The following is a 15,601-nucleotide window of genomic DNA, read 5'->3' on the forward strand; positions in this document are numbered from 1 at the left end:
TAAAACAGCCTACTTCTCTTCCATATACTGTTGAATATAGTTTAATCCAGTGCTTGGGAGGCAGGCAGGTCTCTGTAGGGAGACCCTGTCTTTGAAACAATGCTGTGGCCTACAGTGCTGTTACTGCCTGCTCTAACTATCCTGGTACAAGTGTAATGGGAGTAAAAGAAAACATGTACCTAGAACAGCATTGGGAGTTCATATAGGAATGCTTATGACCCCCTGCCCTGCGCCCGGCCCTTTTTTAAAAAAAATTTATTTATTTTTTCCATCTTTATTAACTTGAGTATTTCTTATTTACATTTCAATTGTTATTCCCCTTCCCGGTTTCACGCCAACATCCCCCTAAGCCCCCCTCCACATATTCCATTGTGTAGATATACCACATTTTCTGTATCCATTCCTCTGTTGAAGGGCGTCTGGGTTCTTTCCAGCTTCTGGTTATTATAAATAAGGCTGCTGTGATCATAGTGGAGCACGTGTCTTTGTTGTATGTTGGGGCATCTTGTGGGTATATGTCTCCCCGGCCCTTTTTAAAATCCCAGTCTGCTTATCTCTTCATACCATAGATGACACATTAACAGTCTGAAGAAACTTTGTTTTCAGTCCTTGGCTGACTTCATGGGTGCACATACATTTCAGTTTTTAGCTCGCTAACTGTGTCATACACGTTAGGTATTACACAGGAATTTAAAGGGCTCTGTTTTCCCTCTTATTCTCCCATCTGTAGGATATCTTCCCTCTTTCTCTTTGTTTAGTGAGAGTCATGTCTAGTCCTGTCTCTACTTCAGTTCTCAGTGAATAGACTGCTATTGGTTTAGGATGAGGGAGGTGATACCAGAGGGTGGCACTGGCATTTAGACAATATTTATACAAAAGTTTTCTCATTGAAGCCCCATGGTCATGATAAGCTAACAAACCATTCCTCAATAAAATAAACCCACATAAATAGATAAGGCCTGGCTAACTACTCATTGTCTTGTTTTTGTTTTTGTTTTTGTTTTTTTTCTTCCTTTCTTTTTTTTCGGAGCTGGGGACCGAACCCAGGGCCTTACGCTTGCTAGGCAAGCGCTCTACCACTGAGCTAAATCCCCAACCCCTCACTGTCTTGTTTTTCAGTCTGAGTGTGACTGATCATTTCTTCTTCTGTCAGTTTTCCTTGGCTCCAAAAGACGTGTTTGCATAAGTCCTATTGGTAGATGGGACTTGGTGATAGCAAAAAAAGCAGCAGTTGGATAGGAATGAAGACAATCAGTTCAATTGATTATTTATGGTCAAAGGACATGGATTTTGCTAAAAACTAAATCTGAAAAAGTAACCAACCAAGCCTGGATTAGGTCTGTATATTAACAAGTCTGTCTGCCTTTAGTAGTTTTGCTTTATTACACATTGACATACTTGGGAAAGTAAAGCTTAATATTTTTGGAAGTTGAACAAAATGCATGTTGATTAAAAAGATGAAAAGCACGTCTAAGAACACTGGAATATTTGTTTTTCTTCCTTCTCAGGAATACATGGGGCAAGCGTTAATGATTTTTGTGGAGGGGAAAGAAGCATCTGTAGCCTTACTAATTTTAGTTTATCTTTCTTTTCTCTTCTGAAATATTGCCAGGTTTTCCTACATTTGGAGCTTTTCCTGTGATCAACTATCCTACTAAGTAATCCTTAATCCTTTTCTAGATTTTGTATTCTTAGCGTTGGTGGGTGGTAATGAGGCTAGTGACCGAGTACAGTGCCTGCCTTGTATGTGCTTTTCAAGCACTCTACCCTGACCCTAGGTATATTCCTAGGTATTTTCATAAACACACACACACAGCACACCACATGCACACTTGCGCGCGCACATACACGCCCCACATGCTCATTATTGGCCAGTGGTGAGAAGTGTAATAGTCTTGATTTTGAGAAGATTGTCCCTGAAGTATGTTGAGACACTAAAGAAGAGTCAGTTTCACTGTGTGTTGTCTCACCCTCTGACACAAGTGGTTACTTTGTGTAACTCTGTCTTTTCTACTAACTGCCCAGTTCCCAGATAATGACTTTGAGACTTACTTATTTATGAATAGATGCCTAGGCCATAGCTTGGGCTTGTTACCTGATTAGCTTGTAACTTATATAACCTGTTTTTTGTATTTTATGTGTGCCACATGGCTGACCACCTCTCCTCACAGTCTGTATCTCCCATGAGACTTCTCCGGATTCCCAACCTCTTATTTCCTACCTTTTGCTAATTAGGCCATAAGCTTTTTACTGACAGATGATGCTTCCACACGATACGTAAGAGACTGTCTCTACAGTTTTGAGGGTATGAGGTAGGAGGGTCAGGAGCTCCTGGTGATCACTGCATAGCAAGTCCAAGACTAGAATGGGCTACATAATACACTGTCTCAAAATTAGAGAGGCAATGCAGAATCCTCTGTCTGTTTTTCCTTATTTTTCTCCACCTGTTTAAGGTTAAAAATAAAACAAAAACCTATTCTTTTTACTGGCCTAGTAGAACAAACTTTGAGGGAGGGCAAGGAGCTGATGAAAGAGAGATAGATAGTAGAGGGGACATTCTCTGACCTCTGTCTATCCATTCATCTGGTCCTTCTGTAGGGTGGGGAACTGAACTGAACTGAACTTGTCCTTTATCTGTAACAGAGAAATCTTCTCTTCCTTCCACTATTCCCCTCCCCCAACATTTTCTACTTCTTATGTACTTCCAGTGATATCATTATATGTGCCATTCAATTTTAATTGAACCATTTGGGTATAGGAATTTGGAAGAAGGGGGCAGAATGGATTTTTTTTCTTAAAAAGATAATCTTAACTTGAACTAAATTGTAATGGTTTTTCTTTGCTTTGTTTGTCATGCTTTCCCACTCCGCCCTAAGATTAAACATACTTTAAAAAAAAAAATTAGGTTTTTTGAGTCAAGGTTTTCTATATCCCTGTCTATTCTAGAACTTGCTCTGTAGGCCAGGCTGGCCTTGAACTCATTCCCCCCCTTCGCTGCCTCCCAAAGTGCTGGGATTAAAGACACTCACCACCACTCCTGGCAGATAAGACACACTTAACTTGGCCATGATTTAGGGGGGAGATTGTTTAGGGATGAGACTGTAGCTTAATTGGTGGAATGCTGGATCACTCAGCTGCATTCCCACCACTTTGTAAACTGGGTGTGGTGGGGCTTTCCAACAGTAACTCTTAAGAGGTAGAAATGGAGGGTCTGAGGTTCAGGGTCATCGCCAGCCACATTGTGAGGCCAGTTTGGACCCATGAGACCCAGTCTCAAAGAGACCAGGACGGTTTGATTTTAAAATTTGGTGAAGCAAAGTGAAATTTTGGATGCTGTATCATTAATATCAATAATTATGGCTGGTAGATTGCTCTGTTTTTCATAAATTACATGTCTGGGAATTTTTTTTTTTAATTATTTTGTGAACACACTGTCACTCTCTTCAGACACACCAGAAGAGGGCATCAGATCCCATTGTAGATGGCTGTGGCAACCACCATGTGGTTGCTGGGAATTGAACTCAGGACCTCTGGAAGAGCAATCAGTGCTCTTAACTGCTGAGCCATCTTGCCAGCCCTGGAAAATTTTGATAGAACATTTTTAAGAACTATATGGTTGAAACCACTAAGGTCTTCATATGTTTTGACTTATGTTTCATTTCATTCACACACGCTATAATTTAAGTGCTATAAGACTCTGTGTAAAAGGAAATAATGGGGGCTGGGGATTTAGCTCAGTGGTAGAGCGCTTGCCTAGCAAGCACAAGGCCCTGGGTTCGGTCCCCAGCTCCAAAAAAAAAAGAACCACAAAAAAAAAAAAAGGAAATAATGGTGTGTTTGGTTTGGGGCATGAGGCTATATTGTGTGTGTTACTGGGGTGTGTGTGTTACTGGGGGTGTGTGTGTGTGGTTTAATTTTGTTGGCAGTATATATAGGGCATTGAACTCTCAGCAAGCACTCTACTATGGAACTATAGCTACAATTCTGATGGGGTTTTGGTATGAAATTGTGCTGTCAAAGATTCCTGATCTATGAATTGTAGAAGCTTAGAAAAGTTTAAGGTATTAACACTCAAGAAGCTAATATTACTGATCATTGTATTGGTAAGGAGTGTAGTAGTTTATACACATGAGTACCATTCAAATACAATTGATTAATAACTGACAGCTTCCTCTAAAAGCAGGGTCTCACTGTGTAGACCTGACGAGCCTACAACTAGATATGTACACCTAGTTAGCTTTGAACTCAAAGAAGACACTGTCAGATTTCAGATTCCCTAGAACAGGAGGTTATGGATGGTTTTGAACTACGATATAAGTGTTGGGAATCAAATGCAAGTCCTTTTCTGAGGGATAACTTTTATAGGTGATCATAGCAGGCAGGGGAGTGAACCACAAGAGATGAGGGTGAAAACTTCATTCATGTTGACTTCAACCTGGATCAAGACTTAAGGAGTATGACCCTAGGCAGTTTACTCCCAACAAATGTAATAAACAGTTATTTAGGAAAGGTTTCCTGGTGTAATACAATCTCTAGTGTGTAAGGAACCATAACTACATCAAAACACAACTCGGTATATATTTCTTCCAAGAAGATACCTGTCTATAGATAGGCTGCCTGCACTAGCGTAAGGGCCTCAGGAAGGGACTGGCCTGGTATCAGCCCTACAGATAACATGGAGGTCATTTGGGCTATTAGCCACCCCTATTAGTTGTGTTTTGGGGAGCTCAGGAGAGCCTCTGGTTATACAGATAATGAAGGGTCATTATACACTGGTCCTAGTTGTAGGAACTTGATATGGACTGGCTCTACAGATAATGCAGATCATTAGGCTATTAATTATTTCCTGTTCCTGGTTTTCTGGATGTAAAAACGGGGTTTTTACGTCTTTCCTGTCGGAGGAACAATCCTGCAGTACTTAGCACTCCTGGTTTCTTTGGAGAACTGTGGGCATAAGTACTTTTGTGTTCTGCTCCCAACACTCTGCAAAAACAAGTGCTCTTAATGTTGGAGTCATATTTCTAGTCCCATAATGCCTGTCCTTTTGATATTCTGTGAGCCTCACACAAGAGGTTGATGTGTGGGAAGTCAAGGCCATGTCGTATTTATTTCCCATTGTCCTCTGGACTCTGCTTTTCATCCTGCCATCAGTCACATAATGGTAGGGTGAGGAAATCTATCGTAAGGCCCTTTTGCCTTACAACCTTAAATTCGTTTAGTCTGAGAACTTCTGACATCTTAATGCATATTATAATTCATTATAATTCATTTATAGAAAGCACCAGCTACTTAGTTGTTTTATTTGCTGTGGATAGAGCTCAGTGGTGAAGCACTAACATATTCAAGGGCTCACATCCTCATACTGGTGTACAAAAAGGGTGAGAAGACAACTGTCCTAGCTCACACCAAGACTCTTCAGTCAGGCCAAAAGAATGGTTCCTGAGGGGAGGTTTGCTGTAGTATCTTAGGTTCCTTCTATTGACAGATTTGAATCTGTCCTGAGGTGGTGTGAGGGCCGATGGAAGAGTCACTTTGTTGCACTAACCGGCAGAAGGACAAGCAGCTTTGGGCTTTGAAGATAATAGTAAGGGTTTTTCTTATTTGAGTCCAGTAACTACTTTTGTGTTCTTGGGAATTTCTGAGTTTGAAATTTTTCAATGTGCCTGAATTGCACTTGAGGCTACTGTTGGTTTCTCGGGGTTTCTTTTTATGAACTAGAGTGGTACTGGCAAGATTGAAGCCTATGAATGTTTGCGTGTTAGAACTCCTGCTCACAGGGCGCAGCTGCATTACCGTGGCTGACACCCTTTGGCAGAGCAAACAGCCTCAGCACAGTTTAGGAGCAGTGTTTGTGTATTCAAGATAAAACTAGCAAAGTTTGAAAAATGTTCTTTTAAATTTGGTCTTCACTTTAAAGTTGAGTTTGGAAATGAACAAAAGTTTAAACTCATTTTTGGATAGAGATATTAATGTTGGTATTCTGCTGGAAAAAGGAGACAGTCACTTTTTTAAAAATCTGCTGTATTAGCTGCCAATTACTGCAGGTGTAATCTACTGTGTACTTAATTCCTAGCCGTAATTTAGGTTGCTGTAACCTTGGGGTTACCCTCTCCACCTCACTCAGAGACTTCGTATTTCATGAATTAATGCTTAGGTCATAAACTTTTGCTCTATTCCCCAGACTAGCTCATATCTCAATAATCCAGTTTATTCTAGTTCTTCCACTGGTTAGTTACCTTTCTTCAGGTTTATCATCTATCTCCTCCCACCTCTGACTCTTTCCTATAACCCCAAACCCCTTACTGGAACTCCCACCTCCCATTTCCTGCCTCGGCTCATTGGCCATAGGCTTTTTATTGATAGGTTATGCTTTTACACAATTCACAAAGATGATTTCTGTACCCGGATGCAGTGGAAACTTGTCAAGAGCTCTTGAATATGTACTTATAATCTAGTGCCTCCATTTTGCTCCCTTAGGACACTTGAGATAATTTAAAACAATCCCTGTGTATTTAGGGCAGGGAAAATTATGTTTTGTTAATGTTTCGGTTTTGTTTGTTTTGAGATACTGTGTGGTTCTGGCTGTATTGGAGCTTACACTGTAGACCCAACTGATCTTGAACTCACAGAAGTCCTCCTGCCTCTGTCTCCCAGGTCCTAGGATTAGAAGCATGCCCTTTATACCACGCTTGGGTGGAGTAAATTCTGCAGCCATATCATTTTGCTCTCAAGTACTTGCCTCTGATACTGGTTTTATTCTCTCTGGATTTCAAAGTGTTTCTTTCTTCCATCTCAGTACTTGTGGCTTTTCTTCTTTCCTTCTCCTTCTCCTTTCTACAGTATCATGGACTAAACCCAAGGCCCCAAAGAGGCTAGGCAAATGCTGTTACCACTAAATTACATTCCTAACCCTTTCTAGACCCTGCAGATGCTCATGTGCTTCAGAAAAACCTCAAAGTCCCATCTGGGCAAATGCACATACACAAAAGAAACGACTGAGCAAATTACAAATGAACTTCCAAAGTGGAAGCTTGAAGGTTCTTTGGAAAGTCGGTTGGATGGTGTTTCGCTGGGGCAGACATGTGAAGGAACGTTTGATTGAAGTGGACATAGGTAAAAGGCTAAGGCAGACTCATGAAGGAATGTTTAGCTAAAGTAGACATAGATGAAGGATGTTCTGTTACAGTAAGTACATGCAAGGACATGTGATAAAAGGTTTTTTGTTAACAACATACACGTATTGGTCTTATATTGTGGAGTTGGGTTGAACTTGTTGGGACTCCATAGAGAGAACACATCAAAAATCTTTGGTATTGTGTTATAGTGTTTGTCACTTCCGTGGGTTCAGGCTGATTGACAGATTGATGTTAGCAGAGACAGATGTAGATATTGAAGCAAGACATATGCTGAGGCAAGGCCTGTGGAGGACATGTCATGTTTGGAGGGTATAAGTAGAACTCAATGGACGGTGACGGAGGCTGAGCATGGCTTGTTTATAGAGCTAGCTGTGTAACGCTTGTGGATCTCACATCTTTGTTGATCTTTGTTTTTCTGAAAAGGCGTAGCTGAGAACTTTTCTTGGCACTTTTCTTGGTCTCTCTTGTTGACTCGTGTTGACTCCTGGATGTCTCTGCTAGGTTGTTTCATCATGGTCGCTTTCTTTGTTACCCTGACTCCTGAGTGAGACTTGGTGTGTCTGTGAAGTGTTTGCAAGTAGATCGAGCTTCTGTCTTTAACAGTAAACTGAACTGTCGAGTTTTAGACAGCATAGCTGACAGTTGCTCCAAAGAACCTTTCTAAACAGACTTCCCCATATCCTTTCTTTTCTACTGCCTCTGTTGGGTGGTGGGCTAAAAGAGAAGTTAAAGTGTTTAAGAAATTATAAACTTGCACTTGCTTCTTGCCAAGTGAAGAAAAGACCCTTTTTTTTTTTTCATGGCTCTAAGTTTATTGTTAGAGTGCTTTCAAGATAATTTATTAAGATAGTTAATGTACAACAGTTCAGGTTACTTACGTAGTTAGATGGTGAAAACATTGAGGGAGAAAAATGTTAATTGGAAGTAGAAACTGCCTTTATTTTTTGTGTTTCTTTAATCATTTCCAAGATTGTGGTAAGGCAAAATCTTTTTCTCCATTCGACCTTTGCTGTGAAACTATTCAGTCTAAAGGGTATTTTCTTGAATATTAAATTCTGCTAAGGGGACTGGAGAGATGGCTCAGTGGTTAATAACACTTCCAGAGGTCCTGAATTCAAATCCCAGCAACCACATGGTGGCTCACAACCATCTGCAGTATGACCTGATGCCCTCTTCTGGTGTGTCTGAAGAGAGCTCCAGTGTACTCATATACATAAAATAAGTAAATAATTTTTAAAATTCTATAGGACATCTAGCTGATATGCTTATTTGCAGGTAAAGTGCCACTTACACTTTGGAAAATTGAATAGAAGGGATTAATTTAGATTGTGTAAAGCCACAGATAAGGTATTTTCCTACATTATACCTGTATTTTGTGTGTGTGTGTGTGTGTGTGTGTGTGTGTGTGTGTGTGTGGGCTGCAGAGTGAAACCCTGATAAAAACCAAACCCAACAACAGTAACCATTACAATACAGTACAGTACAAGACAGTGCAATACAATGCAACAGAACACAACCAGTGTGTCATGTTTACCTGATATGATAGTTCTTACATGTGAAACACCTTTTTGTACATGTGATTTAGAACACTCTTGAGGGTCTTAGTCATTCCTTCAATGGGTCCTTTTCCTTAATAGTCCTTGAAGACATTGTAAATGTAAAAGGAAAACAAGGATTAGAAGTCAGTTTTGAAAAACCTTGGTTTGCACTGCTGCAGAGGACCTGAGTTATATTCCCCAAACCTATGTGGGCAATTTATAAAGGCCTTGAAGTCACAATTTCAGGGAGTCTGATGCCCTCTTCTGGCCTCCTCAGGCGTGTACAAATTATTCACACAATTTAAAAATAAAAATAAACCTTCAAATAAAATACATGTTTAAAAACAGTGATAGTGATTCGTGAAAGCTTAGCAAATGCAGATTACACCTTCTTCTCTGCTCTCTTTTTTCTTTCTCCTTTTCCTCTCTTTTGGCAATGGTCTCATTCTATAGCCAAGGCTTGTCTTAAGGTTGTGATGGCTCTCATTGTACTGAGTGCTAGAGTTACAGGCATGAGCCGCCCTGTCCTGTTCTGTTGATTTCACTCTCTCTCTCCTTATTTCATATATATATATATGTTTGTTTCATATATATATATATATATATATATATATATATATATATATATATAGATTGTTTTGTTTTTTTTTTTATTTTTGTTTTTTTGAGACAGAGTTTCTCTTTGTACTGGAGGCTATCCTGGAACTCCCTCTGTAAACCAGGCTTGCTTCAAACTCTGAGATCCATCTGCCTTTGCCAGCCCAAGTGCTGGGACTAAAGGAGCGCCCATCACTTCCTGGCACTGGTCATTTTTCTTGTGTGAGTTTTTTTACTCCCTCTAGCAGGAGGGTCCCGGAGACTGAACTCAGATCATCAGACTTGACAGCAAGGGCCTTTACCTGCTCAGCCATCTTGCCACCACCCCTGTTCTTTTTTTTTTTTTTTCTTCTTTTTTTCGGAGCTGGGGATCAAACCCAGGACCTTGCGCTTGCTAGGCAAGCGCTCTACCACTGAGCTAAATCCCCAACCCCACCCCTGTTCTTTTTATATGGGTACACACTCATCTTCTGTACAATTATTAAATCATAAATGAGATTTTTGTGTGTCTTGCTTGTGTCCCTCCCCTCCCCCCCCTCCTCCCCCCCCTCTCTCCCCTTATCTCATGGTGGCACTTACCTGCAATAGAAGCACTTGGGAAGAGGATCTAGAGTTCGAGGCCAGCCTAGGCTACAGAAAACCTTCTCAAAAAAACCAAAGGGTTGGGGTGAGGATTCAGTGAGTAAAGGCACTCATGACCTGAGTTCCACTCCCACAGTGCACAAAAAGTGGAAGAAAACCAACAGTACAGAGGTGACCTATGACCTCAGGTGCCCCCATAAGTACATTAGTACATAATACTAATGCACAGTTAGCGCATAGTACTAATAACAATGTAATAATAGTAATAAATACCAACAAATGGGGCTGGCTCCTTATGTTCCAGATGAATGTAGGTTTTATAGTGGGATTTGTAAAGAAGTAACGCCGAGGTTTGTGATTTCCATAATGCCGTTTCAGCTCTAGTTTATCATTTGTGTCTTGAGTCTGTTCAGGTGCTTATTTTGGGTGGCATTAAAGTCTTTTTAAAAAGTTCATAGTGGTAGTTACTGTTGGTCTAGTCCTTCCTCCTACCAATGAAAATGTTCTTTTGATTCCCCCTAAAAACTGGCTGGTTTTTTTTTTTTTTTTTTTTTTTTTTAAGAAAAAAAGTCGGGCTGGAGAGATGGCTCAGTGGTTAAAAGCACTGACTGCTCTACCAGAGGTCCTGAGTTCAATTCCCAGCAACCACATGGTGGCTCACAACCATCTGTAATGGGATCCGATGCCCTCTTCTAGTGTATCTGAAAGACAGCTATGAAATAAATAAATGTTTTTTAAAAAAAAAGAAAGAAAGAAATCTCCATTTAGTTTTTCTTTGTTTTTTGTTTTGTTTTGTTTGTTTGTTTGTTTTCTCTCCTCCAAGACAGGGTTTCTCTGTGTAGCTCTGGCTGTACTGGAACTCAGTCTGTAGACCAGGCAGCCTCAAACTCACAGAGATCTGACAGCCTCTGTCTCCCCAGTGCTGGGACCGGTGGTAAGTGCCACCACACCCAGCTTTCTTTAGTTTTTAATCTTAATGGCAATCAGCAAAAACTTGGGTGCCTTGCCTTGGGTGCTGAAGATGTAGTGGGGTTTTTGGTTGGAAAGCTTTTAATAATGGATTCTATTTCAGCAGATGAAGAGCCGGTTAGCACAGTTAGTGCAGATTCATCTGGGAAAGGTCACCTCGAGGTCACTGTTGGAGTCTTTCCCCACAGACTTAGAAAGTACAAAGCAGTTTTGGTGTGACAGGAGATAGGACCCTAGTATTGACACGGTGATATGACTACTGTGGGTGTGGGTAAAAATAATTGACAGGGACTTCTAGGTCATGATCTTGTTATCTCTCTGCTTTGGGAATTAAATGCAGCTTTGGAAAATTGATGTGTTTATGTAAAACAGCAAATTAGGAAAAGTGTTTTCTTAAGTGTTTAGGATTCCACTCCTGGCTGATTCTGCTGCTTACAGTTAGTGAGATTTGTTCTATAAGGTACTTAATCTCTTTAAGCCTGACTTTCCTGTTTATGAAGTGAAATTGTTTCTGGTGCCTGATTCATAGGATTATTATAAGATTGAGATACTGTGTATAACACCAAGCAAATAGAAGCATGCAGATTAGTATTTTGGTCAAGAACAAGACCCTTTTTTTCCTTAGAAGCTGCTTGCCCTTTTTAGTAGTTGAGTAATCTGATGAATACCTACTGTAGACTCAGTTTTGGTGATACTAGGAGCGTAATGGTTTCTTCTGATAATGCCCAGTGGTTAAGTGGTTGTGTAGCATTCATCCCTGTCTCGTAGCCCCTAAGAAACCTTGACTGTACTCACTAGAAAAGAAGTTGCAAAGGGAGGAAAATAAGCTGACAGTCTAAGATCTGGCTGGTGCTCGCTCGGTCGCTCTGGCTGTTTGAAGAGGTGGGCTAAATTGAGTGAGCACAGAATGCTGGATAGCTGCCCTGACTGCCTAGAGAAATGGCTGCTATGATCACAGGGACAAAGGCAGTTTGTTGGTTGGGACTCAAGTATAATGTATTGGAACATCCCTGTGCATCTGTAGGCCTCTTGATTATCTTTGCTTTGGCCTCTGGTTTTGGAATACTCAGAGACATGCCTGTAGATATGAATTCTTGGGATTTAAACAAAAATATAAAGTTTAAACAAGAATCTAACCTAGAAGAATCTCACAGAAGCACATTCAAAAATGAGAACAAAAAGCCTGGCTCGGCACCTCCTGCCTGCCTTTGATCCCAGCAAGAGGAGCTCGGCTGTGTAGAAAATTCCAGGACAGGTAGGGCTACATAAAAAGACCGTCTCAAACAAACAAACTAAAGGACTATACCAACTGCTTTCTTCAGCACTGTTTATGGAGAACCAGCATATACTTAGGTCAGAACCTAAAAAACACTTAGTTATTTATCCTATTTTGTTATCTCCTCTTTTACCATCTTTCCTAACTATGCCTAGTCACCAGCAGCTGAGGCCTCAGCACCCCCCGCCCAGGCTGCTGAGGTTACAGGGTGTGGTAGGCCCACCTTACTCTGCTGTAGCCTGCTTCTCTAAACCACTGCCGGAGAAGGGCCAGCTCCCACCCACTCGGTGTAAGCTGAGATCGTCTCCCCAGTTCCGAGGTAGATTGGAGTTCACAACTGCTTGGAGAGTATCTAGGGCCTCTGGCAGATGGTTATACTTGCCTCTTGTCTTTTCGTGGGCAGGAGAAACAGCTTAGTAGTTACAAGCACACTGGCTGCTCTTCTTGAGGCACAGGTTCAGACCTGCAAGTGGTTTACAGCAAAGTAAAACAAAGTACGGTTCCAGGAGATCCCACACCCTCTTCAGGTCTCTGCTCACTAACACACATATGATGACAGGCATGTTCAGGGAAAACACATAAAATAATCGTTAGAACTTTTTAAGTTTCATATTATTTAGAGCTTTCTGTGACTTTACTGGATAGTTCAAGCAAGCCCTTGACTTTCTTAGCAAATTTTTCACAGGACAACTTGGAAGGAATCAGTTCTTTCCTACTATGTGGGTACCAGGAATCATGCTCAAGTGGACAGATGTGACAAGGGCTTTTATCAGTCAAGCCCTCTGGCTGGCTGCACTGTGTCTTCTGTCTGTCTTTGGCCTGCACAGAGCTTGCCGAGTAGGTTAGGGTGACTTGGAGCCAGTAAACCCCTAGAGATCCATCCTCCTGTCTCTTTTGATTCAGCTCCTTACCCAGTGTTTTATGTGCCGGGTGCCGGGATTGAACTTATATACAGCAAATACTTCACTGTGACTCAGCCATCTTAGACTTTAGTTATGTCTCTCACAGTGGCCAGGAACTCACTGTGTAGCACAGTCTTCCTGATTCTTTCTCCTAAATGCCGGTATTAGACCCACTACTATGAGGGTTGGGGATTTAGCTCAGTGGTAGAGCGCTAAGGCCCTGGGTTTGGTCCCCAGCTCCAAAAAAATAAAAAATAAAAAATAAAAAAAATAAACCCACTACTATTCATCACCATGCCTGACCTTTTCACTGGACTTAGAGGGAACGAGGCCCTACTTAAAAGTCTTTAGTCGTTCTCAGTCCTATATCTTAACAGTCTTGTCTCCTATTACTGTAAGAAAACACTGGAGGCTGAGTAACTTGATAAAGAAACTTGCTTATTAGCTCATTGTTTTAGAGGCTGAAAGTTCAAATAGCAACATGGGTCCCACATCTCCTGGTTGCCTTACATCATGGCTGGAATGTTTTGGGATGGGGAAAAAAATCACATTTCCAAACAGGAAGTGAAAACATGACTCAGGTTAGATAAGATTTTTTTTCCCTTTGAATAATTTGTTTTTACAAGAATCAACTTATAGGGGTTGGGGATTTAGCTCAGTGGTAGAGCGCTTGCCTAGCAAGCGCAAGGCCCTGGGTTCGGTCCCCAGCTCCGGGAAAAAAAAGAAAAAAGAAAAAGAAAAAAAAAAAGAATCAACTTATAGTTCTATGAGAACCTTAATCCTTTCTGAAATGATACCATCCCTGACCTTGACAACTCCTGTTATGTGCAATCTCCTTTTTTTCCTAGTCTAATTCATTTTTTAAAAGGTTTTTTTTTTAAGGTTTATTTTTTTGTGTGTATGAGTACAATGTTATTGTTTTCAGACACACCAGAAAAGGGCATCAGATCCAATTGCAGATGATTGTGAGCCACCATGGTTGCTGGGATTTGAATTCAGGACCTCTGGAAAAGCAGTCAGTGCTCTTAACCGCTGAGCCATCTCTCCAGCCCTCAAAGTTTTTTTTTAATTGACATTTTATTTATTTACATTTCAAATGTTATCCCATTTACCGGTTTCCCCTCCACAGAAAGTCCCATCCCATCCCTCCTCCCCTTACTTCTATGAGGGTGCTCCCCTACACACTACTGCCTCCCCACCCTGGCATTCTCTTATACTGGGGCATTGAGCCTTCACCAGGACCAAGGGCCTCTCTTCCCATTGATGCAAAACAAGGCCATCCTCTGCTGCATATGCTGCTGGGACCATGGGTCCCTGTAAGCAAGCACTTCTTGGAATCTGCAATATTGCTTAGGTTTGGTTCCTGTATATGGAATGGATCCCAAAGTGGGGCAGTCTTTGGATGGCCTTTCCTTCAGTTTTTGTTCCACACTTTGTCTCTACATTTCCTTTAGACAGGAAGAATTCTAGGTTAAAAATTTGGAGATGAGTGGGTAGCCCCATCCCCCAACCCAGGGGCCTTACCTAACCTCAGGATATGGTCTCTACAGGTTCTCCCTCCCCTTTGTTGGGCATTTCAGCTAATTTCATCCCCATTGGGTCCTGGGAGCTTCTTGCTTTCCTGGCATGTGGTACTTGCCCCCCAGTTCTACGTCCCCCATTGCTACACTCCTCTGTTCAAATTTCTGACCCTCTGTATATCATCCTCTTCCCATTCCTGATCCTGCCCCCCTTTATCCTCCCCCACCTCTCTTCCTCCCATGTTTCTCCTACCTTCTACCTCCCATGAGTATGTTGTTCCCCCTTCAAAAAAGGACTGAAGCATCCATAATTTGGTCTTTTTTCTTGAGCTTCATGTGGTCTGTGAATTGTATCTTGGGTATTCTGAGCTTTTGGGCTAATATCCACTTATCTGAGAGTGCATACCATGTGTGTCAGTTTTATACCTAGCCACTTTGCTGAAGTTGTTTATCAGGTTTAGGAGTTCTCTGGTGGAATTTTGTGGGTCATTTAAGTATACTATCCTATCATCTGTAAATAGTAATAGTTTAATTTCTTCCTTTCCAGTTTGTATCCCTTTGACCTCCTTTTGTTGTCTAATTGCTCTGACTAGGACTTTGAATTTGTTTGTATAGTGGATTATGTTGATGGATTTCGTATATTGAACCATCCCTGCATCCCTGGGATGAAGCCTACTTGATCATGATGGATGATCATTTTGATGTGTTCTTGGATTCTGTTTGGGAGAATCTTATTGAGTATTTTTGCATCAATATTCACGAGGGAAATCCATCTGAAGTTCTTTTTCTTTGTTGGGTCTTTGTGTGGTTTAGGTATAAGTGTAATTGTGGCTTCGTAGAACGAATTTGGTAGTGTTTCTTCTATTTCTATTTTGTGGTATAGTTTGAAGAGTATTGGTATTCGGTCTTTGAAGGTCTGATAAAATTCTGCACTAAACCCATCTGGTCATGGACTTTTTTTTGTTGGGAGACTTTTAATGACTGCTTCTATTTCTTTAGGAGTTATGGGGCTGTTTAGATGATTTATCTGATCCTCATTTAACTTCGGAACCTGGCATCTGTCTATAAAATTGTCCATTTC

The 15,601-nt window shown here is 41.1% G+C and overlaps 1 protein-coding gene across 8 annotated transcripts in view; it reads left to right on the forward strand.

Moving 5' to 3' along the window:
* Sarnp (SAP domain containing ribonucleoprotein) overlaps nt 1-15,601 on the forward strand; it is a 60,841-nt gene that overhangs the window by 29,175 nt on the left and 16,065 nt on the right.

Source organism: Rattus norvegicus, chromosome 7 (assembly GCF_021556685.1).
Source record: "Rattus norvegicus strain SHRSP/BbbUtx chromosome 7, alternate assembly SHRSP_T2T, whole genome shotgun sequence".
NCBI classification, from domain to species: domain Eukaryota; kingdom Metazoa; phylum Chordata; class Mammalia; order Rodentia; family Muridae; genus Rattus; species Rattus norvegicus.